Genomic DNA, 23,568 nt, shown 5'->3' on the forward strand with positions numbered 1-23,568 from the left:
GACCGAGATGAATTATTAAGAGCCAATTATGGCACGACGATGACTCGCATTGTGGAGAACATTGCGAGATGGATCACTCTGCCTCTTTCCATGACGGGTAGGGCGTCTTCGATAAAGATGGTGATCCTCCCACAATTGTTATATCTGTTTTTAAACATTCCTTTTTACCCAGGCAGGTATTTTTTTTAACAACTCCGAACAGAACTTATCAGATTAGTGTGGGGCCAAAAATCGCCAAGGCGAAAATGGGACATTCTCACGAGGCCATACAATCAGGGCGGATTCGGCGTTCCCGACTTTGAACTTTATTATCAAGGCTCACTTTGCCTTCTTCTGGGTGCAACAGTCTAGGTATATGCCCCAACTGGCAGCGGAACACTGGCTGGCCCATCCAATCCCCATAGAGGGCGCGCTGTATACCTTAGTCCCAGGCAGAGACAAGACACCCACGACTGTGATGAGCACAGTGACCGCGTGGACCCGGCTTGCGGCTAGATTGGAGGCTGAAATGCTATATGCGCCGCTATTGCCTCTCGCTTACCACCCAAGTGTGTCGCTACTGCAGGAAGCGGGTTTTCGCAGGCTGCTCCACAGTATCCATGTCACGACATGGGGCGACCTATATCAGGATGGAACATTCTTTTCTATGGAACATTTATATGAAGGCATACAACCATCTCCACTTGACGTCTTTCTGTATATTCGGCTACGGCAGGGACTGAAAGCGCTTAAGCCTGATTTCCCGCATGAGCCTCAGACTTTTACTCCCTTGCAGCACATACTCCAAGATGATACGCCTAATAAACTGGTGTTGACAATATACAGATCAGTCCACACACAAATAGATACCCCACCATTAGCGGCTAGAATAAAATGGGATCAGGAGCTGGGGGTGCCACTTACGGACAGGCAGTGGGAATTTTTGTCTCCAACAAACAGAGCGCATTTCTTCCAGCAGCAGATACAGAATTATACACTATAAATGTGTACATAGACTGTATTACACCCCGGCCCGAATGTGTAGATTTCAACTTCGCACCACTGACAATTGTGACAGGTGCCACGCCCCAGGGGCTGACTTTTTGCATCTGGCATGGGCATGTGACGCAGTACAGCTATACTGGCGCCAGGTGTTCGCAGCACTGTCCAAAATGATTAATACAGAGATAGACCCCTCCCCTATTCTGGCTCTACTGGGATATGTGGAGCCCATACAGGCAGCACATCGTAAATTCACTGCACTAGCCCTATTAGTGGCTAAAAGGAGAGTTGCATGTAGATGGGGCAGGGGCAGAGCCCCAAAATTTAAGGACTGGCTGCGTGGCCTTACTTATTGCCAGGAACAGATAAATACATATTCTGAGTTACTGCCAACCACCTCACAACTTACAGATAACTGGGCCCCATTGCAATGTTAGAATGGAACGTCACTACTTTTTATTTATTTATAAAGTTTTGTATAGCGCGGACAAGACCCGTGGGTATCAGAGCGCTTAACAGGGAAAAGAGTTACAGGTATACATTATAGTAACAGTAATAACAACAACAACAAATAGTTATGAGGTAGAGGGTAATATACCGTAAGGACATGATTAGATATATAATTACTAGTGTCTGTGCAATTAGCATTAGGTGACGAACGAGATTTAGCTTGTGTCCTAGTACCAATACAAGCTCGATGAGGTAGGGTTATATGGCAATCCAGTGCATATCAAGGATAAGATGGATAAATAAATAGGGTGAGAAAGCCGTTACATATATTATGTCAGTGAGATATAGTTATAAGTTCACAGACAAGTGAGGTAGTTATAGGTTCACAAAATACGAAGTAGCAGTAACGTGTCTAGCCTCGGCTTGACCATGGAAATACAGTTCGATATCAGTTATCGATCCTCCAATTTTCATGCCGCGGACAACCCTCTGTTAGCGTAAATGATCATCCCAATAGTCCTTCCGTTGTGAAGTCTTGAAGGTTCTCTATGAGATATTCTTCAGGCACACACGAGAGCACACGGCACTGAGAATGTGGGATTGAGATATCAGAATGAGTAATGTATGAGTTATAGCTGTGGAGGAAATGGCTGTTCTGATGTGCAGACATGCATTGCATAACATGCTCTCATGTTATTTGGAAACTGGGCCTGGGAATTTCATGCGCTTCTATCTTGAATGTTAAATGTTAGAGTTCTCTTTTCGTAGGAATGTGCTTATGATACCAGGCACCTGAAATGCAAGGTGGACTCCGGCTGTGTATAATGTGGGTCTAACTGATTATAGCAAAGTAATATTATGATGAGAAAATATATGCTCGGGCTCCTTGGGTCTATACATGCATTGTATATTTTGGACTAAAATGTGCACATGTGAATTCAACCTTTGATGATGTATTGTCGCTTAAAACTTCCAAAAAAAAGTGTTAAAAAAAATATATTTGCCAGGTTCGGTGGATGACCTTCCCCTACCTGCATGTGTTTAACAATATCTGCCAAGTATAGGTTGAATAAACTAGGGGCCAGGACGCAGCCTTGTTTTAAACCCTGTTGCGGACTAATTTCGGCAGTGATGCTGCGACCAGCGCCCAGTTTTACTCTTGCCCATGTTTCACTGTACAAGCCTATTATTGCCTCCAGTATTTTCCTCGGCAGCCCCCATGATCTTAATTTTTCCCATAGATGGTTTTGATTCACCCTGTTGAAAGCTGCTTTCAGACCTATAAAGCATGCAAACAGTCTGGTCTTCTTTTTTTCTGCTTTTTCTGTTAGGAGCGCCAAAGTTGTCAAATTTGTTAATGTGCCTGTCCCTGGCCCGAAACCCATTTGGAACATGGGAATTATGTTTGCGTCCTCCATCCAATCTTGAAGGTGCATCAGTAAGCATGATTCGTATAATTTTGCCTACACGTCAATCAATGATATCAGCCTGTAATTTCCCGGCTCATTGTGATCACCCTGCTTGAAGATCGGATGGATGATATTACCTTTCCGGGACTTAGGAATTTTATTTTGGCTATAGATCTGATTAAAAAGTGGTGTTAGGTATTCTGCCCAGAAGTCAGGTGAGTGCTTGGAAAGGGCATTAGGAAGCCCGTTTGGGCCTGCCGCACCCTCTGTTTTTAGGCGTTTTATTATTCCCTTCAGCTGTTTGATGTTTATCAGGATGTCTGAAACTGATACTATGTATTTTGTTGTTTCTTTCGAATAATTGGGCTCTGGCGCGGTAACTTGATCATTACAAATGTCTTCTTCGGACAAGATCTCTTTATCCTGCCATGGCATGCTAATATCTTCCTGTAAGTTTTCTTCTTTTGTTCGCAATGTTTTTGCAAACTCCATGTTTTTGGCACATATTTCGCACTCTTTTTTAATGTGCCTTTTTTGGTCATTCTCCCTGCCAGTAAACATATTTTGTACATACTGAATCAAGGTGTTTTCTCCAATCCCTGCCTCTTGTCTTAGCTGTTTGCCCTTTGTCAAAGTAATAATAATACCCAAAATTATCCGATCATTTGGGTTTTCACTGGCCAGTAATAGTTTTGTCCAAATTCCTTCTTGATATAACTTTTTTGCTTTACCCAGCATCTTTTTATAGTTTTTTAGTAGTTTTTTCCTTTCTCCTCATCTACTTTCATTCCCTTTTTCGCCACTATAGTTTGCCTCTCGTAGGCTAAGATTGAACCACAGCTTCTTCCCAGTATTCATTCTTCCTTTGCTAGGATTAGTAACAGGAAGATTACGAGTTAAAACTTCGCATAGGTGTTCCCAAGTCTTTGTAAGATCTTCTTTGTATTGCGCTTTTATTAAAAGCAAGTATTCTTTGAATGTATCCAATACTAGTTTTATGTCCTTTCCAACCCATTTCAATTTCCGTGAGTTAAACTTTTTGGTATATGCATCAAGGCGTTCATTTTTTGGGTTTTATCAATGGAAATTTTTATTTTTAGGGGTTAGTGGAAAATGGTCACTTTCTATGCGCTGACCAACATCGAATGCGACCACTTTCTGGACCAGTTTGCTGCTGATTATCGTATAAACTATTGTTGATTGCCTTTTGCCACTTAAAAAATTTACAGTTGCAGGTCTATCCCCGTTTGAGTTCCCGTTCAAAATTGTCAGACCCAGACTTCCCAGTTGTTGGATTATATGGTTGTTCTTTACTGAATTGCTATTAAAATCACCAGCGATTATCAAGGAGTACAATTCGTGTGACTTTTGTAGCGCTTGAATCAGGGTCATTAATGTAGTCATTTTTTCCTTCTTCAATTTTTTATCCGGGTGAACGTAAACATTGAGCGCTAATAAATCATGATTAATTGAATTAAAACGAGTTTCCCTGTAAGTTTTGTGGCTTGCAGCCAATTTACCCCAGTATCTATTTCTTCCACTTGCCATCCATACTTTTGTGCAATGTATGTTGTTAGGCCTCATCTCGGTTGCCCGAAAGTTGAGAATCTTTCTGCTAGGGTATGAAGTTCTATGTCTCCGGGGATTGATTCAGGGCTTAGATTCCAAGTTTCTTGGAGTAATATTAAATCATGTTGTTTCAAAAATTTCACTGTTTCATGGTCCTGCCCCATGTTATGAAAGCCATGAACATTCCATGAACAAATACAGATTTTATACGGGTTCCCCACGCTGGGCTCATTCCTGATTCTTTGAGTATGTCCTATTTCCTGCCAATCATGATGTGGTATCTGATACAGGGCTTTTGTTTCCTCGTTTAACTTTTTTTCATGTTAGGAACATTTATTGCTTAAGACCTTGGGAACCCAGGACCAATGAGTGCTTTTATCCAGCCTGGTATCTTGCTCCTCTGAGCTTACCAATCTCTTCACGCTTAATGTTTTTTTGGGGAGTTAAGGAGCACGGGCTCTTTAAACATGACTTCTGATTGTTCCTTTTTTTGGTTTCTGATGTTTTTTAGAAGGGGAAATGGATATTTTGCCGTTTGTGACCTCTCAGCACAATGGCACAAGCATCAAAGGTTAGGCTCATGGCATATATCCTGTCTACTATGGCCTTTGAGGACCAGGTGGTTATCGACTCTTCAAAATCAGGGGAGTTTACATTGGTTTTAAAATCTACAGATAGAAGGTCTTTTGATGATATTTCTTCTAATTCTGGAATTTCTTTAAATAGCCGCATTAAGTTCCCTCAGTTCAAGAAATCTTGTCCGCCATTTGTACGATATTCTGGTACAAATGTCAGTTTTGCGGGGGTTCCTCCTTGTATTGGAGTAGCTGTGATGACTTCTTTTCCTTTTACCACCTGAGTGTTTTTTACTATTCCTTCATTCGCATCATTCGCTTTACTCAGTTGTTCAATGGCGACCTTGCTCCTTACTGTGTCCAAATGGTTCCCTTCTATTTTAACTTCTTCAAGTTTAACATTTTTTATATGCTTTGATAATTGTAGGGACTCTACTTGATGTTCTTTTTGTGGCAACTTACATGTTCTCCCTTTTTCATTTATCCTTATTTTTATTGGGGTCCTTGTGGTATGCTCTACATTGTTTGTTTTTTCTTTTGTTTTTTTATGTAAGGCAATTTTGCCTCATGCAGTAGGAGTTTTTTCCTCATGCCTGGGAAAGTTTTGGACCTCCATGTCTCTCTTCACTCCTTTGTCCTTAGGTGTTGGGTTTTTGTATACCCACTGCGTCGTTCCTACCCGTTCCTCGATTATTGGTTGGCACGGTGGCTTTAAATCCCCTTTTACAAGGGTCCGGTCTATACATGGTTGCTGTACAGCTTTGTTTTTTTTGTAAATCTTTACTCTTTATCTTTTGTTTGTTTTCTTGCTTTGTAAGGATTGGAGAGTTCAAGCATCCATTCTGTGGATTACATCCACTTACCACTCCTGATTGGTTTGATTGCTCTAGAACCGTATTTGAGTGACTTAGTGGATTTTTTCCAGGGAATGATTCTATGTCTTTGTTATTGCTTGATTGATGAAAATAGGATGAATATGTTCTTTTGTTTGTGATTTCTCCTTACGCTGGGCCCTACCCTTTCTGGCCCGTTTACTTTGTCTTTTTGTTAGCTTAACGTTATTTACGGTATTGCTCGTGCTTTGTGTGGCATCAATTTGGCATATTCTCTGATCTAAACAATCCTCCTTTGACACTTCTACCTCTTGTTCCAGGTCATCGTTTGCACATGGATCTTTGCTTTCTTCAAATCGCCCTTTTTCCTCGTTAGCCTCCCTGACCCGGTTGGGACTCAAGTATTTGTTGTGTTTTATCGATGACTGCACTGTCCCTAAAATGTCTTTTAATATGTTGTGCAGGTTTGTCAATTTGTCCACTAGTTTGCCCCATACCCAACTTGGCTGGATCTGCGAGGTATCTATATGTTGCGCCCTATCTGCCCTCCTGGGTATGAGGGCTACAATATGGTCCAGCTTAGTATTTATAGCTGAAATATGTCCCGCGATAAGATTTATAGGATCGATCTGTACATCCATTTTGTCCGATTGGAAGTTCAAGGCCCTTATTGCCTGATCCAGTGTACTTAACAATGCTTTACTCCAAGGGGCCTTATGAGCCTCTCCAACTGATGTTTCCAGGTCACCCGACCCTTGTTCGAGCCTGCTCCCAGATGAGATTGTTATTGGGGATGACTGATTTAACTGTTTTGGCCAACATCTATCCTCCTCATACAACTTTTCCGGTTTATCAGGAATATTATCTAGGCATAGTGGTGTGGATTGCAACCTTTCTTCTCCACCCCGTATTCGTCACTTTTCCAGGTCTGTTGGTAATATGCATACACCTGATGGATCTTGTTTTTTTCTAGTATCTACTTGAGTTCGGGATCTGGTGTGTGTTTGTATTTGTGTGTCGTATTCCAATATTTGGTCCAACCTTACCTCGTTGGATAGGGAGAAGGAGGTTGACCAAACGTCGTCTTGCATGGTGATATGCTCAACCCCAAATTTATTTACCTCGCTTGGGGAAATAGTGACCATCTCCATGTTCCCTGTACTTATTTTTGTAACATTTTCAAGTTTTAAAGAATTGTGTTGATGTATCTGAGCTATTGCCAAAACTGGTTTGCCAACTAGGGTTTTGCTATTTGTCTCCGTAGTAGTTTGAGTATTTTGAGGGAATTCTGTTGGTTTTGACCCTTCATCCTGGGTTGTCAATTGTTGATTAACCAGAGGATTTTGCTCAATATTAATTATTTGTGTGCCCTTCTCCTCCTCCTCTCTCCATTCTGGTAGATTTTGGCTATTATTAGCCCTTGACACAGATGAAATTGGACTTGGCAGATGGGCTTGTTCCTGGGTTTGCGCGTAAATTGCAGCCATTGGGTCTTTCAAAAAGAGGAATTTTTGAATCCCGATGATTTTTCTTGGGCTGCTCGTTGATATTTCGGGTGCTGACACCAGCCTCTTTCTTAGTTGTATGGCCTTCTTTTTTTTTTATTCTTAACTGACCCTTGGTCTTCACTTTCAACGTTTTTTAATTCTTCAGTTACCTCATGACACACTTTGCCTGATCTCATGATTTTGGACGTGTATAGGCACCCCTGGCTAGTGCCCCCGGTTTCTTTTCCCTTTTTTTAAATATCAAGCAGCAGGGCAAAAAACCTGGTGCTTCAATGATTGTTATTCCCCCTGTGCGCTGCCCCTTTGACTTGTAGCTCCGGGTGGATTTTGAGCGTGGGCAGGGTACAGTCTCCAAAAGTATATACAACCAAGAACAAGCAGGAAATCCAAAAGGCTAGAAACAAACGAGGAGTTTGTCCAGGCCAAAAAATTGTGATTTTTTTCCTTTTCCTTTTATGTCCTTTTTCGGTCCAGTATTTTCCCAGCACTGGCCTTTTGATAATGTTGTTTCTGCTCTCCCTCGCGAGCGGAGCTCACGGGGGCCGCTTGCTGCACCTGTCCTAGCCAGGTCGCCTCTGCGAACCACCCCTAGCTCTTACTTTGTGGCTACCACTAATGGTAGTCGTACTCGCTCACTGCTCCTTGGCGCACACTACTCCCACCTATACCACCTGTGGCAGGGGAGAAGTCCGGCCAGGAGTACCAGCTCATATGCAGATTTCTTGATGGTTTTTTTAGACCGTTATTAGGCGTGAGTTTTCCAAATCATTCCAGGTGCTAGGTGCTAGGTGGGCGGTTGGTGATTACTGGATCATGGCGGTGGTATGGCGCTGGTATGACTAAGGAATGGCTAAGGCGGAAGCAAGGCAGAGGCAAAGGCAGGGGATCACTAAATGCTGCTATGCAGTTTCTACTGCCTCCCTCCTGCCTTCTTCACAGCCCACTGGCTGCTGCCTGCGCTCACATGTGTCTGTGGTCTTTCCGCCCCCTTTCTCCCGCTCCTGGTTGCTCCTGATTGCACCAGCTCCTGCTGTCACCAAAAGTCTCTCACGTCCTTGCGGCAATGTGGTAATGCAATACTCATGCGGTACCCGGGAATCCGTGTGAATCCGCGGCAGTGGCAGCGTATCTCCGCCACTAAGGTTTGGCGGTTAGCGGCTGACGGCAACTGCACCCTGCACCCAGCGCCCGGCAACTTCGCAGAAACTCTGCCGTTCCGCAGCGGCTCCGCAGCTCCCCGCTGCTGTTCCACACTGCTCTGCTGCTCGTGTCTGACATGACAGGGCGTGACAGGGCGGCTCTCTTTGTTCTCACATTCTCTTTGACGACCATGGTAGTACTTTAGTCACACACTATCTCTATGGGTACCTGGACATTTCTATTTTCACCCACTATCTCCTTTGTGACTGGTTCATGTCTATTATCTCACAGTATAGTATCTTTGTGGGGATCTGGGCATGTTTATCATCATGTACTATATCTATAGGGACAATGGTAATGATATAGTCACACAGTATTTCTGTGGGGACCTGGTCATCAATATAATCCATTGCACACTATCTTTGTGGGGAATTAAACATGAGTGCTATCACACACTATCTCTGTGGGGATCTGTGATTCACTATAAACCCACAATACTTCTGCAGGGCTTGAGTATGACTATAATCACACACTATATGTGACTCCACCCCAGTATTACCATAATCACAGATCATTTTTGCAGGAATCTGAGCATGACCAATATAATACACCATTTCTCCAGGAACCTGAATATTTCTATCATAATCCTCTTTATGTAGCGAGTGGAACATGACCATCAAAACACTTTTTAAATGAGACCTGAATTTGATTGTAACCACACACTGTCTCTGTGAGGACTTGAGCATAACTACAATTATGCACCATCACTGAGGGGAACTTGAATATAAAGAAAATCACACTCTTTCTTTATGGGGACATGAGACTGATTATAATTAAATGCTATATCTGTGGGGACCAGGGCACAACTTCAATGACATACTATTTATGCATGAACATCAGCAGGAGTATCATCGTACACTATGGAGGACTTGAACATGACATGAGTTAAGCATTATTATAATCACACACCATATCTGCGGGGGCTTTAACATAAATATAATCACACCCTGTCTATGGGGACTTGAGAGTGATTTTAATTAAACAATATATCATTGGGAACCAGGACTTCAATATAATCATGCACTATCTCTCAGGGGGCTTAAAAATGACTATCACAGCACACTACCCCTGATAGCTCTAGAACATTTTACATGCTATATCTTTGGGGACTATTATTGTACAGCCATACCAAGACAATGGTGAAGTTGATGCATAAAAAAGGTAATCTCAACTTGGCTTTCCCATCTGACCACAATGCATTCTCTTTGGCAATTACAGGAATGTAACTGTTCACTGTTTCCTTATCCCTTAATGTTTGTGATAACTCAGCAATAGACTAGATATCTGTAAATCCCTTTCTGTGGACTTTATATACTATATTTTTCTACTGTGAAATGCATTATCATCAAAATCTATCTGCTGGATGCTCCTAGGACACAAATATATACTCTTATATATCTAAACTATCATGAAATATAGGTAAAGCGGAGAAAAACAACATTTAGCCATTTGTTTGTAAATGGATTCAATCAGAAATTAAAATTATTGAGTAAATCCCCATAAGGATAGTAAGGCACATTCAAGTCCCCACAAAGATGGTCTGTGCGAGCGATTAAATAAAAATATATTTGCAGATTTGAAGCAGGATCCTATATAATGAACTTTTTCTTAACACTTTTCTGTTATTGGTATGTCTTTAAAACATTGGGAGAGGTTAGTCCCCACAAGGCAGGTGTTCACACATAGTCCCCACAATGATGGTAACATGTGTATGTGTGTGTGTGTGAGTGTAATTTAAATATTGCATAGTATATGTTGTGCAATAAATACATACTTTACAATGTTCATATAACGTTGTTAAAATGATATACAATTATTCATTATTTAAAAATGCAATAATAAACGTAATTAAAAAAAAATATATATAAAGGTTTAATAAAACAATATAAGAAATTTAAATGGAATCAATCCATTATTGTAATAACATTTACTACATATGAAATAAAAATACAAATGTTAGTGAGGGTGGGTTTTTAAAATAATTGTTCAAAAATTATACATAAGTTTATTCAATGCATTTAATTAATTGATTATTTATTACACTTTCAATCTAAAGACTTAATACACTTTACGATTTTATTTCTTAGTTCTAGATTAATAATTTTACATTTTAAATTATTTACATTTATATTATATTATGCAAAGAGCACAAATGTTGGATGGGCCCACCAGCTGGAAATGCTCACTCAGAGTTCATGCGGAAAAACATTGATTGCAACAAGACGTGTTTCGGCCATTCCAATGAACACATGCACCAGTACAGCAAATCACAGTGTTTAAGTACACTGCAATTATCAGAAAAAAAGACTGGACTAAAGAAGTAGCCATAGACGAAAACTCACTGAGCACCGTAATGTATCATTATAAGCAACATAAATATGCATCATTTAAATTCAACAAATAGAGATCCAATGACTGTGTAAACGAAGTAGAGTGCTTGGTCAAAAATAAAATTCTATGCTAAACCAAACAACAATAATTCAATGATGCTATGCAAGTACAACCCCCTAAAATACAAAAAAATTGATGTGTCCATTCAAATGGAAACAGTGCGTTCAAATGTATCTCTCTAGGGCTTCATGCAGTTCGTATCAGTACAATGCCTGGGTCAGCCCGTGCTGAGGCGCGCACTTCTGCTTCACTCTCTTCTCCTGCCTTCTCCTTCCCTTTCCCTCATTTTCACTGCTTTCTCCTTGATTTTTTCCCTGTTTTTTCGGGGCCTTCTCCTTGCTTTCCCCTCGTTTTCACTGCTTTCTCCTTGCTTTTCCCCCTGATTTTTGAGTGCCTTCTCCTTCCTTTTCCCTGCTTTTTGAGTGCCTTTCTCTTGTTTTCACTGCTTCATCCTTGCTTTTTCCCCTGTTTTTTAGTGCTTTCTGTTTGCTTTTTACTCATTTTCATTACTCTCTCCTTGCCGTTCTTTGCTTTGCCTCCTTGCTTTTCCCACATTTTTTGAGCGCCTTCTCCTTGCTTTTTCCTCATCTTCACTGCTTTCTCTTTGATTTTCCCCCCAGTTTTTGAGTGCCTCCTCCTTGCTTTCCCTTCCTTTTTACTACTTTCTCTTTGTTGTTCCCCCCGTGTTCTGAGTACTGTCTGCTTGCTTTCCCTTGTTTTCAGTGTTTTCTCCTGGTTTTGCCTCATTGCTGCTCCTGCCTGCTGTCTTTTTCCCGCCTATCCCCGCCCATCACCTCCTAACACCTCAGCCTCCTCCTGGGACCTACTTAACCCCTTCTATGCTCATGACGGAGCCGCTCCGTCATGAGCCTAGGTTGAGCTGTGCTCATGACGGAGCGGTTCCGTCATGGCCCGCTCGGCGCGCCTGCGCGGCGCGAATTCCGTGCCTGCGCTGGACGTTCCATTGGGCGGGCGGGGCCATGACGGAACCGCTCCGTCATGAGCACAGCTCAACCGCGGCTCGTGACGGAGCGGCTCCGTCACGAGCATGCGAGCGCCGCTCGGCCCCCCCGCCCCCTTAGCGCTGCGGCGGAATTCCCGCTGCAGCGAAGGGGTTAATGGATGCTACAGTGCAAACTCATTGAGTAGGAGCGAGGCCCAGCTCTCCCTGTGCTGGAGAGTCAGAGGAACAAAGACTGGTGCTGAAAGATCATAAAAAGTAAACAAGGCTCTCCAGAGCCTTGTATAACTTCAGGGTCTGACACTGTCCTTACCATCTTCGAGGAAGAGGTCTCAAGATAGTATCAGAGGTCAGAGGAGACACGCTAGGTGTCACAAATGTGACCCTTGGCGACCCTTAAATGACCTCCATTGTTGCAGTTGGTAAGAACATAGCAACAATACACCAGAGAGAGTAAGTCGGTCTAAATACTGGCTTACACTATATGTTTCCTGTACAGCATCTTGGATGCAAAAGAGCTTTAAGCCAACCCTCCCAGCCCCCCTGAACATACATGCAGGGTTATGTATGAAGCATGTCTCATAAAAGAACAGATATATGACTTGGCCTATGAATGTGGGCTGGGTGAGAAACGAATAGGCTAAAATTGCACATATATCTAGGCGCAGTTAATGAACCAATAGTACCATGCCTATAAACGTCAATGATTCATTCTGAAATTAATGCAAAACATCTGTCATTGAATGACATTCTGACCTTCCAACTTTATTAGCGAGATATTTCCTGCAGAGGTAAATTGAGCTTGTATGAGGAAGTTCACGTCGAATTGATTTTCTAGTAAAGAAATGTGTTGCTGGATTGATTGGCAGTACTATTTCACTGAAGAAATACATACTATAATCGAATGATTGATTACATGATGTGTACCTTTACAGTTCATAAAGAAAAGTGTTTTGAACTGTATTCAGCTTCAAATACATTTTGTTATAATGATATCCCCATTGCGCACGTGAGAAACTGATCAAGATAAAGATGCACTGGATGTCTGCGAAAATTAATTATTTTACCTTGGAGTTTCCGTTCAGCATTATTAAAGGGCTGCGAAATTGACCATTTTAACTTGTTGAAGTTTCCGTTCAGTATTATTAAGTACCAAGTATGAATAAGTTTGCACATCCCAAAATGCAATGTAAGTCACAAATTTGAGGGCACGAAGAATATATTTGCTGGCATTGAGATCAGCAAGAATCAGTGTGCAAACAGAAATAGTAAAATGGGAATTTGCAGATTGAAAACAATGCTTCGACAGTGCAGTTGCTGATGACATCTCACATCAAAGAACTGAATAAACAGTCACAATCAGCAGCGCTGGAGAGAAGGTGATGTATTGTTGAGAACACTTTAGCACCATAACCAGTCAGGCACGAGAAGAGGAGGGCAATTGTGCCACGAAGAGGAAGTTCATCGACCTAGAAATTGAAATCCTTATTGAAGAATGTGAGTAAAAGAACAACATTGTTTTGAGAAAGCTCTCCAATTGTCCAAGGAACCACCAAGACACAAATATGGGCACACACTCAGCAGAGATTAGATGCTATGCATGTGACCTACAGAATGATGGAAAAAACTGGAAACGATGGCACAACTTTCATTCAAATAGAAGGTAGCCTGCAAGGCATAGGAATCACCTGGAACAGGTGGAGGGTAAGTTCTCAACCACCCACCGGCCCTAAAGACCAGCTTACTCAGAGCACATTATGAGCAGAAAATGCTGAATGTGCGAGCAACATTTACATATCTGCTCAGGAGGTCCCATGGCCAGCAACCTGCTTCGTAGCAGCTCCCGGCATGAAATATTCATTGCCTGTGGGGAAGGTCTTTCTCAAAATGTGAACTGATATGGATCGTGGGTGAGATGTGACCATCAGGCGTTATGTCCTATAACCAGATGTGTTAAACTCAAAATACTGAGTTCCTGTGAGACTTCAAAATCTCACGAGAACAGTGCTCATCTGGGTTGTAATTTACTATTTAAACATTGTTCACCCTTACTTGATAATTTGCAACTAAATACTTATCTGAAATAGCATCCAGTGGTCGTGCATTGCAGCCACAGTTGGGAACCAAACCCTTGCTGAAGCAAAATGAACAGGTAACCACGGACTTTGTGGAACAGCCTTTCAGTGGATGGCCAGCTTTCTGTCCGCACGCACTCAGACCGTTAATCTGGGTCCTTTCGGTCTAAGACAATGGAATAGACCAAGGGTGTACCCTGGGCTCTTGTTTGAGCCCTACATTGTTAAACATTTACATTGCCCCCCTAGCCAACCTTCTTAGGTCCCATGGCTTCGTGTCCATTTCTTACACTGATGACACCCAACTTCTCTTCTCCTTCAAAAAATCTTGTCCGCTGACCCTGTCCCACTTTTCCGAAGGAATGACTGCTATTGCAGACTGGATGAAAAGTAATTTTCTACAACTTAATGCAGGAAAAACTGAGATAATGCTCTTGGAGACGCCCCTCTTCTATGGTCTGCAAATTGGTTGCCGACAGCTCTTGGCTCTTCCCCCAATCCCAAAGCCTTAGTAAAAAACCTGGGTAATGGGCATTCACCTTGACTGAGATTTAACATTAAAAGAGCATGTTACCCTCACTGCTAGCTCTTGCTTCTATGTTTTGGGCTTGATACGACGAGTCTTTCCTCTCCTGCCAGACTCTACACTAAAAACTATCATTCAGATCATGGTTATGAGCCGTCTTGATTACTGTATTGCTCTCCTGGTCTCGGTAAATGAGCCATCCCTCAGCACGTTATAGGTAGTTCAGAATACTGCTGCTCAACTAGTCACGAACATTCAAAACCCCTTCTATAAAATCTTCACTGGCTTCCAATTCGTAAGCGCGTCAAGTTCCAAGTCTGCTGTACAGTCTTTAAAGCCTTATATAACAAAGGACTCTCCTACATCTTTGGAAGCTTAAGCCTTACGCTCCCTCAAGGACTCTTAGGTCTGGCAGCAAATCACTTCTACAAGTTCCCAGGGTTATGAAAGCAAGACTAGGTAGCCACACCAACCGGCATTGCTGGGGCCAGCGGGTATGGAGGTGCCATCTAGGAGCAGATGCGGCAGCTGCATGGGGGTGTGCCAGCAGCAGTGGTGAGCAGTGGTAAGTCATATTGCTTGCTTATTGGCAATTTATATACTCGCTGCAAGGGTGTACATTGTACTGTTTAGAGTGACAATAAGTTGAGGACACCCCTCTTTACTTACTCATAGCATATACAGCCGGAGTTAAGTAACTAATGGTGGCCTCTTCTATCTTCAACTCAGCAGAGAAAGTTTCATGAAGAAGACTCAGACCTTGATGGGTTGGTGAGAAAGAAGGAATGAAGGAGGAAGGATGGGTGAATTGTAATATGACTGGAAGAAGTATACATGGGGGAAAGGATGCAAAGGTGGCTGAAAGGATGCATGCATGGGTGGGTGAAGAATGTGTAAAAGGTGAAAGAAATAATGCCTGCCTGCCTGGGTGAAAGTGTAAGGGTGAAAGGAATCCTCCAGGCGGTTTGATGGGTCAAAGCAAGGACACATTGGTGGTTAAAATGACAAATGTGTGTTGGTGAAAGGTTTGTTGAGAATAACAGCCATGTTTGGATGGATGGATGCCACTAGTATTCATAGTGAACACTGGATGAAGAGAATGTAAATGTAAATGTTGCCTGAGTAGCAAAGCCAAGGGTGAAGAATAAAAATAATGGTAAAAGAAAAATGGAATAATCCCTAGGAAGAAGAATAAATAAGGAATGTTTTTTATCAAGGTTTTCTATTTAAAGGTTGAGCGAGGTTATATTTCAGACTAATCCATTGACTCACAGTAGTTTTCAAGCACAACAGACATTATGCACCTCTACCCACCCATCATCATCAATCGCCTCCCTCTGAGGCCCACTCCCTACCCATGGTATTTCTCCAGGGTCAGCCAAGGGTGGCCTATCATCTGCAAGGTTACAATAGTAGTACCTCACCTCATGTTCTATATCATTCATATATGAGTAACTATTCATCTGGCTTGTTAAAGTCATGGGGAAAATTAAAGCGAGCATTTGATCTAACAGACCATGACCATGATAGTAAAAGAAATATTTTTGTGGTAAAGCTGCCCCACCTGCAGACAGTGTCAACGTATATCATGTTACACAACACAAGTATGTCTGTCTAGGGCGCAAGCTGAACCTGCATGCCTACATTAATTTAGCTAAACGAGAGGGAAGAAGAATACTTGTATACTCCATAGTGCTTAATGCCTGGAACTGTAATCACATCAAAATCGAATGGACCGAGGATTTGAGGATACCCACAAAAGTTATGTACTGCTAGTGCTGCTGTGCCACTATATCATTTTATGATTTACTGTACTCCTCAGAGTATTGGTTACAAATTGTCCTTTTCACTTTTAATATAGCTACTCCTGCCAATCCACCATCATCCAACAGGCAGAAGGGAGCAGCCAGGACCTGGCAAAGGAAGCTGGGGGCCATCAGGGCAGTATATCAGCAGCTGGTGGTACTGGAGGAGGAGGCGGCAGCTGCAGCCTCCAATGCCCCAGGCCTCAGCCAGGCCCCTTTGACTCCAGTTGTACGGTGCCATGGTCAGGCAGCCACCTGCCACCATTCATGTGGAAGTTGGGAAAATAGTTGGTTTTTTGTCTTTTTTTTATTACAGAGCTTTGTTTGGACAGTTGGGACTTTCTTTACTTCGTACTTTGGTTGGGATTAGGGAGAGGGGTGAGCCAGGTGCTGTGGGCTTTAGTTTATTTGTTAGGGAAATACATTTTTTATGACTGTATATATGATTTAATTCTTTTTGGGGGGTTACTCCTTTACTGTTTCCTTTGCCGTACAGGCCCACAGCCAGCTTTCGCAATCTGCTGATAGTGTAACACACCAACAGATAGTTATGGGGTACCAGCACTTGTCCTACTATTGTCTTCTCATAGTCTATGCAGTCTGCAACTATATTAACCACGAGGACTCGGAAGAGGTATGGGTGTGTGGATTTCCCCAGAATATAGATTATTGTAGCTCAGCAATCCTCCTCTGTTGTAATTTGGCAGCGTTTGCAGAAACCATCCTGTATTTAGAGGCTATCTTGTCCGTTTTGTGGAATCCATTTTGTATTTCTGGCAGCCATTTTATTTGCCATGTGCTACCACGTGTGTGCCATGTGCTCTGTCCTACCTTGCTGTTGTCTGCTCTTGAAATCTGCCTAGAGACAGGTTCTATTTAGCCTCTTCTGCTTCGCACATGCTCAGTTGAGCTTGCAGCTGTCCTTGCAGCTGTCCCTAGTCTGTAAATGTCAGGATGTGTTCACCAGAATTAGCAACTGTTAGCTCCTCTCACTTGTTGACTGTGCATTTTCTGTATGACTTATATGTACCTGAAACCTTCTCTTGTACTTGTACCGCCTTAATTTGAGCCCCTGTGTGGGTATAAAAGGACCAAGCTCCTTCCATTCAGTGTGCTACTTCATACATTGCCGAAGGGTGTTATATGAATGTAGTTCCACCTCATGAGGTTTAATACATTTTGGATTTTCTACTCCAGTTTCTCTGCCAACTTCTTCCTATTGGTCTGAGAACTTGTGCAGGGAAGGGAGAACCCCTTGCACTGGTAGGCCTTGCTGAAGCTCACCACCACACCACAGTTCTTCTCTTACCTGTGATTAGGAGAAGCGATGGCTACATGAGTTTCCAAGGTGCCATGGTGGTGGTAGTAGACAGTCGAAGCATGCTTGCGGACTAGTCGTCAAATACTAGTGAAAGCACCAGATCCAGATGCAAGGTTCCACTCACTCTTAGTGAAATTCAAACTGCCGGATGAGGAATATTCTTATTAATTGAAATAAAAAACCGAGTTAATGGCGTGTTAAATGCAAGCTTTGCACACACAATTGAGACAGTCACCAGAGAGAGACTAGAGTATGACTAGCAGTAGTACACAAGAAGAAGACTGTCAAACTATAAAACATGATAAGCTTTGTTAAAGTAAAATAAATAATCGAAATGGTGAGCTATTAACATTTACAAACTGAAGTTGACTCAAGCTATGAAGTCGACAAGCGCAACCTTTAGTGCTGGAAGGATGGTGATGCTGGCAATTATGATCTATGTTCCTCTGAAAAAAATTAAATATTGAATACTGTGCATGGATGGGCAATCTAATATATAATATTGCCAGTGAGGGCGATACTTAGAGCGGAAGAAGATCCTTACCCTGCCTCGATTTAGTGTTGCTTGCACCACATCGGCTCCATCAAGTGTGACATCCATCAACGGTGTAAATTTAATTTAGTCACACCTCAATAAATCACACAGTCAGGGGGAAGAGGGTCAGAGGTTCAATGAAAGGATGGGAAGGAGGATTTGAGGGAAATGTTTAACAAAGAGAAACACTACACAATGCATTCATCCTGGCAGCCGACCATCATAAATCTGTTATGGGCTGAAAAGGAAATGCATGCATGATGATGAGTACTAGTACAGTTAAACAAATTCAAATGTTCCGTCTATCCCCAGAGAGACCCAAATGATATTATGTTCTGCAACTGTTTTACAGAGCTTTGAAAGATTGCCAATAAAATTAAAATATGGGTAGGTGTGAAGTAACAAACATAAACAACACACAAATTGTAATGACAATTAAAATTGAAGAGAAACAAAGATACTGTATTGCCAAATTGGGAGTTGAATCTGCATTCCTCTTGGACTGTCCAACAATCTTGGGTGGATGGTGGATGTGATTCGGTAAGGTAAGTCTGATTATGTTAGATTATTTTTCCAATATGTCTCAGGGTAAAGGTCAGGGCCTGTCAATTGAAAAGCAAACTTGATATTGAAGAGCTAAGGAAAACATGCAAACTGCATAAGGAGGAGTGATCAACAAGAAGAGATGACTCAGGGACAGCATGGCTAAATGTTTGTTTCCAGCAGTTACCTCAAAACATGCCCCCACCCAACCACCACTTGGCTTCAGGTTAAACGATGAATCAGAGCCAGACACCTCTGAGCAGTGAGCACACACACAGCAATATAGCATTTTCCCATTCAATTCGAAAATCAACGCACTGCTGTCAGTTACACCACATACTTGTGTAGTTCTGGTACTGTTGTTTACCTTAAGGCCACTTCAAAGTCATCATCAACTAAATTGCTTGGTTTCAGTGGATTTGAAAACTTCCACCTTCTTCTGGTGGCAGTTCTCGCAATAGTCACGCTCACAACCACACCCTGAGTCATTCCATCATCTCTGATCCTCCTGAAACTGACCCAGAGTATGGTGGCCAACTCCATACCAACAGTGTCCGATTCAGTCTTGACCCAAAAGGGAATAGATCAGCCTGTAGTAGTCCAATTGTTTTAACAAACAACAAGAAGGGAAAGATTAAGTCACTTTTTGTGTAGACTAGATTTGTGTTTGCAAAATTTGCATTATCTATGGAACTGGTTGGGTCAGAGTCTTTGAGGAGTATAAATATAAATCAGGAAACAATAAAAAAACAAAGCAGTATGGACTGTGTAGAGTGGAGTTGAACCCGGTGAAGGGATCTCCCTATTCTATCTTTCAAAGGAGAAAGAAAAAAAATAACCCTCAGGGGGAAATTTAAAATTATTGATCAACCGCTGGTAGGCCAGGCTGTCATCATTTTGGGAATCTCGAATTCATCACTTACACATTAAGCGTAACAAACAAACACCCAGTCTCACACTGCCTGTGAGCACATGAATCATTTCATCTCTTCTCAATCTATCCTCAGCACATTGATGATGATATATCACAACAAGCTCATACATCACAACAAAAAAAACAATCATTCAGCATGCAATGCATGCCAGCATTTAGCTGTTCTTATGTTGGTCTCACTGTGATCGATTGGTGGCACATTACAGAATGCAGATCCTCAATTTGTTCGCAAAGCAAAGAATTGCCAGTATAAATCAAATTTTAAATGTCACATATCAGTGGGGCAGTCCTTCTAGGGTAGTAAAGCATAGATAGTCATGGCCCAGTGTTAGAGGTAGGCACACATTTGTTTGTATTCTCCCTCCAAAGTCTGGTTTGAGGGAAATGGCTTTGGAGGGCGCGTCGGGTGTCGGACTTTTTCACTGACTTCAATGGGTGGGGATGAATTGGTCAACCAGCCAGTCAGACACACACAAATAATAAAGTAAATGGTGTTCCCTAGATATATATTGTTTTTTTGGGGGGCATCAAAGGAAGAAAGGCTAGTAGTCAGGACACTAGAGATCATCCTCAAACACTGGTGGTTTGCCCAGAAGTAGGTCATTGACACACACTACTCCCATGACCCTCTCCGTCATCTTCCTCCTGTGGTACTTCACATATGGTGTAATCCGGTGGTATAAAGTGCTGATTCATTTTGATCATGGTTAGTCTCTCTCCATTTTGGGGTGAGAGACTGGTCCTTCTCACTGTGACAATGGCACCAGCAGCACTGAAAACTCACTCAGCTGAGACACTGGCTACAGAGCAAGCCAAATAGGTAATTGCCAGACGTCTGAGCACTGGCCATTGGTGCGTCTTCCCATAGTAATACACCAATGGGTTTTGAATAAGGTAGACCTATGGGTCATCATCCAAATACGCCGGGACCATTCGCTCAATATTCATTGCTGGTGCTCCAATTTGCCCAACCTCTGCGCTGGTTTTAAGCCCTGACGAAAGAAACCACTCAGTTACGGATTTGGGGGGGGGGGATTGTTCCTGCTCTTGGTGTCCTTAATGGTGTTCTTGTCATTACTTTTGGCTGCGGCGAGCCAACAGCACTGCCCCCAGGCTCAGAAATTGAAGGCTGCATCACATTACTTGTGCCCTGGACCAGTGGGCCTCTAACTACCTGTCGTTCTTTTTCTAGCTCACTGCCTTGCTCAGCTATCCATGTTTTGTATTTTCTAACATCCCCGTCCGAAAAAGGATTAAAAACGGACAGTAATTGTGTGTACCATGGATCAAGAATAGTGTCACAGATGTAATGTTTGGAGGACACAATGTTTCCTTGCATCATTGTATTAGCAGACACGCAAAAGAAGAAGCTCTCCATCAAGATACAAGGCAACTTTTTTTTCCTCCACAGCTACATACATTGCAAACACCTCCTTTAGCTGTCCCAGTAGCATGTGCAACAATGGGATAGCTTAGCCCATGGTACTATCCTAATTGCTGCCTTCCCGTGTGAACACCTCAAAAGGAAGCAGCATCTCTCTCAGCCATTTGAATAGGCCCCATTGGTCCATTTCAATAATAATGGCTTTTACAGTTGCATCTGCTCTTTTCATGACATATTCATTGATAGGTCTGTACTGCTCAAACAGGCGTTCAAGCATTTAATAAGTGGAGTTCCAGCATGCTGGCACCTCCTATATAAGTGTTTTATTAGGCATTCTATTATCACACTGAATGACCCTCAGCGATTTCTGGGCTTTAAATGAATGGCTGAAATGAGTGCAGAACTAGAACCAATATTTCCAAATTAGAGGTAGTTCAATAAATCCTTATTATAGAGTTATATGTAGCTCAATGATTCAAAACAATGCCAGATAAGTCAATGTTGGATTAAGGGTTTGATGGTTCGATGGCAAAGGATCAAACGGAAGCTTTTCCGTCGACCCATCAAGAGGAACTCCTTAATCCAGTATTGACTTTTCTGGCATTATTTGGAATCATTGAGCTATATGTAACTTTAACTTGAGGAAATCTCTCATTTGGGAATATCGTTTCTAGTTCCATTTTAACATGCATATCAAACATCATTAAAGTTGATGTTGATCTATCGGTACAATTTCCACCTTGAGCTGTAACCCAGATCATCGCTTGACCGGTTTTTAGTGGCTGTTTATTTAAACTATGAGATATATAACAAAATTCCAATTATCAAGTATATGTATGACACATATTTTTGACCACCATACTTGATTTTGGTGTAACACCTACTGTGGCTTACCTGATGATTATGAAGATGATACTATGAAGATCCATGCTACCCAAACAAATGATGGATGGAATGCTGAATAAATCATACAGAGAGGGAGGACATGGCCTGGCAGTTCAGGCTGGACTGTTTCCATTGGGCGCAGGGTCAAGACTGATTTGCATATGGCTCGGTCCAAACTGGAATGGCATGGTGAGCAAAAAAACAATGGATTTAGGCCCAGATCTCTGTACTGGGGTGAATGTATGGCATTGTTCTGCATTCTGTCCATCAATTGTTCTTTTTGCACTCTGAAGATCCATCATTAAACTGAAAGCCACCCAATTGCACTTTTCGATTTACTGTGTTTTTGATTTTTTCATTGGTCCATCATTACCTTTATAAAATGGTAATCAGTTTACTTTATGATTGATTGTACAATCCCTCTTAAATGGATCATGTGTATTGGATATATGCCTTTGTCTGTTGTATGCATTCATTATTGTCATTCCTGTTGGTAGTATTGTGATGTTACTATCTCATATATGTCTTTCCAAGAAGTACCACAGAACCTGTAATTGTCATTTTAAACAAATTTGTATGAATAAAATGATTTTTTATTTATAAATATTGTAAACTGAGTCTATAAATAACATGGTTTTATAACAAGGTCTTATATAATTAATATACCGACAGTTGCCTAGGGAATTTCTCTTCAAGGATTTTTCTGCAGGTGGAGAGCAAGTTGCTTAACTGTTCTTCTTTTTTAAGAAAGTCCTGTATAATGATGTTGATGCAGTGTGCCAAACACAGGACTCTGAAGTTTCCATCATCATCCAAGGCCTTAACTATATTATTGCGTTTTTATGTGACAACAGATCCAATCTTAAGCCTTCTTGGTTGTAGCCATTCACAAAACTTGTTGCTAAAGTCTTCCAAAATGTTTCCAGCTGTATGTGATTTCTCCATTGCGAGCATAGCTACTATTGCATGCTTCTGAGCAGCATTAAATCTTAGAAGTGTCAACACCTGCAGATATTTTTTCTCTAGCCCCACAAGAGAGATCCAGTGTGCAGTGAGGCACAAGCAATCGGTCGCTTGTCAACTGGTCCACATGTCTGTTGTCAGATAGATAGGGAGGACAGCACTCTGCTGCAAAGCTTGTCCAAGCAAATCAAGCATATCGTGATGTTTCACTGGAACAGCAAATCTGGGAAAATAGGACCGTCTGGGAGTCTTCCATTTTTGGCAGATGGCTGCCACAAGTTCAAGACAACCCCAACATTGTATCCAGCTTTCCTTTGTACAAACGTGCTGTTGGGCGGCTACGTTCATACTGCCCCTCTGTCCTAAACATCGCAGGAATAGTAGCCTGAAGTTTTTTTCTTTCCTGATGCCCTTGATGCAGGTGACTTCTTGGGACCAGGGGGGGTAGGATCAATGTGCTTTTTAGCATGGCAGTCACTGTCCTGTGTTGCCGTGGTGTCGTGACTTGAGTCTTGTGCCATCACGATGTTGTTGATGTGGGCAGAGGGCTGCTTTGCGCAATGAAGATGTCTTCCTCTTCTCTTTCCACAGTGATTGTATCAGATTCATATTCCCTGATCAGCCGGCTTTCACCCACTTCTGCAACAACACTTGCAGTTTTTGGACGCTAAGGTGTGCCTCCCAACGGATATAGGGTGCTTTCTCAAATGGGTAATTTTG

This window comes from Lissotriton vulgaris, chromosome 6 (assembly GCF_964263255.1).
Source record: "Lissotriton vulgaris chromosome 6, aLisVul1.2, whole genome shotgun sequence".
In the NCBI taxonomy this organism is placed as follows: Eukaryota; Metazoa; Chordata; class Amphibia; order Caudata; family Salamandridae; genus Lissotriton; species Lissotriton vulgaris.